Genomic DNA, 2,333 nt, shown 5'->3' on the forward strand with positions numbered 1-2,333 from the left:
CCCCCCCTGTCCTCCCTTAAGGCTGGAGAGAAAAGGACAGGCAGGGCTCTGGCTCTGACCTCCTCAGTCTGAGAGTCTGGTGCTGGGAAAGTGGCCATCCTCACATTCCTCCAGTCCTCCGAGGACCCCAGGACCCTGCACTGTGGAGAAAAGCTTTGAGGGAGCCAGCTGGTAGATCTCCACTCCAGATTTTCCAGCTGTCCTTGTCCCCACGCGGCTGAGAGAGCAGGATGCTGAGATGGCTCTGTGATGCAGAAGGTATGTGCTTTTTCAGTTCTGGTGCTGATGCTGTGTATGTGGTGAGGTCTCTGTGGCGCAATGGACGAGCGCGCTGGACTTCTAATCCAGAGGTTCCGGGTTCGAGTCCCGGCAGAGATGGTCACCTGGCAGGCTCTCTTTTATTTTTTTATGTTGTCATGCTAAGTTCATAATTATATTTATCTCTCCCTGGAGGCTCTGGGACGGAGAAAGGAAACCCCTTTGCTGGGGAATCCTGGACCTCCTCCCCCTCCCCCTTTCCTCCCTCTTCATTCTTTCTCCGCCCCTCCCTTCCTGACTGTCATTGTTAGTGAAGGCTCAGATGCCTGCTGCCTCTCTCTACGCAGCCTGCGAGGCACAGCTTTTGCACTTTTGCTTCAGAGGGGAATCGCTGGTACATGGTGACTCAGACGCCAGGCCGCTGGTTCTGGGACCACGATGGTCCCCTCCTTTTACCTCTGAAAACACAAAAAGGCAGATTGTCCAATATGCCAACGGGGACGTGCCCAGCTGTCCTCTCAGGTAACACCCACCTTGACCTGGACAAGGTCAGGTGATGGATGGGGTCCCGCAGAGGGTAATCTGTGCAATCTTTGTCACCTACACATTTGCATCCCTGGGGCTTTTTGTGTGAAAACCCATCACTCATTTCCACTTCCACAGGGTGAGAGGCAATCATTGCCCTTTGTCTCCATGGAATACACGACACCGACACCGCGGCACACTCATTGCCAGTGGCCGATGAACTTGTCTCCCGAAACTCAAAGATTTCCTAGGTAAATGCTCGTTCCTCTGAGAAGTTTTCAGCTTGTCCTGTCTGCCGGGCAAGCTTCGAGGCTTGTCTCTAAATGATATTTTGGTAACTCCTGGTTTCCAACAAGCCACCGTCTCCCCACCTCTCACACCCGCATTCACTTCTGCCCCCCTTTTCTGTCTCACCTTCATCGAGATGGGGGGGGAGCTTGGGTTTCTACTTGGGGCTGGGCTGGCTCTCTCCCTTGCATTTTGCAATCACCAGCCTGTTAGCTAGAGGGTGCCACGCAAGCCAGGAGCCGACCCCCGCCTCCCACGAACCAGAAAGTCTGAGGAGACAGATCTCTCCTCCCACTGCTGGGGAGGCGACTTCTTTCCCACGCGGGGCTCTGGGTGGGTGGCCAGAGGACACAGCCAGCCTTGACCTCAGCTCTCCTAAGGAAGCTGGGGTGGGGTCCAGGGGGAGAACCCACACACAATTTAACCGCACGGACGCCGAACTGAGAGGGAGGAGTTGATGGAGCAGACAGGAGGACTCTGGAGGGAGACTGATGTTTTTGCCTTTGGGGCGTGTGCATGTTTGTAGCAAATTGAAACTCCTGAAATCCTTGAAACTCCTGAAATCCTTTTGAAGTGCGGTACTTTAAGGGACTTGTGATTCTTGCAATAAGAGCCCACATAGCTTTCCTCTCTGAGCTACGGTGGTGGAATGCAAGGTCAGATGTTAACTCCCCGTGTCAGTCCTGAGGACATGCCCTGAGGACGCTTCTGTGGGCCAGAAATGCCGGCGCCTTTTCTTGTGAGCTCGGCCTATCCTAGGAATTTCTGCTTTCAGCTTTGGCCTGAATGGAAAAATTGGTGTGTGGAACGGGGGCAGGGGGTGGATGCGTGGATGAGGATGAGATAGGGCGTTTAGAGAAGGGGCTGTTATATTTTCCAACCACACCCAGAATCCTCCGTCGTTCAAGTTCCTCTTGCATTGTTCGATAGCAACAGGACTGCTCAACAGAAAAGGGAAGTAAGGAGGTCGTCCCTCTGTCACTCTTAAAGGTTGGGGCAAAGGTCTAGGGCAGTGGTCGGCAAACTGCGGCTCAGCAAACTGTGGCTCGAGAGCCACATGTGGCTCTTTGGCCCCTTGAGTGTGGCTCTTCCACGAAATACCGACTTCTGTGCATGGGCCACGAAGTTTCAATTGCACTGTACGCACGCACCCGCACGTGGTATTTTGTGGAAGAGCCACACTCACGGGGCCAAAGAGCCGCATGTGGCTCGAGAACCGCAGTTTGCCGACCACGGGTCTAGGGTCATTATGGCCCTCATTT

The 2,333-nt window shown here is 54.2% G+C and overlaps 1 non-coding gene across 1 annotated transcript; it reads left to right on the plus strand.

Moving 5' to 3' along the window:
- Nucleotides 1-304: 304 nt before the first annotated feature.
- On the plus strand, nt 305-378 carry TRNAR-UCU (transfer RNA arginine (anticodon UCU)). Its single transcript has one exon. It is a non-coding gene; the product is annotated as a tRNA-Arg (tRNA).
- The last annotated feature ends 1,955 nt before the right edge of the window (nt 379-2,333 follow it).

This window comes from Myotis yumanensis, unplaced genomic scaffold (assembly GCF_028538775.1).
Source record: "Myotis yumanensis isolate MYYU_CA2020_CCGP unplaced genomic scaffold, mMyoYum1.0.hap1 SCAF_17, whole genome shotgun sequence".
In the NCBI taxonomy this organism is placed as follows: Eukaryota; Metazoa; Chordata; class Mammalia; order Chiroptera; family Vespertilionidae; genus Myotis; species Myotis yumanensis.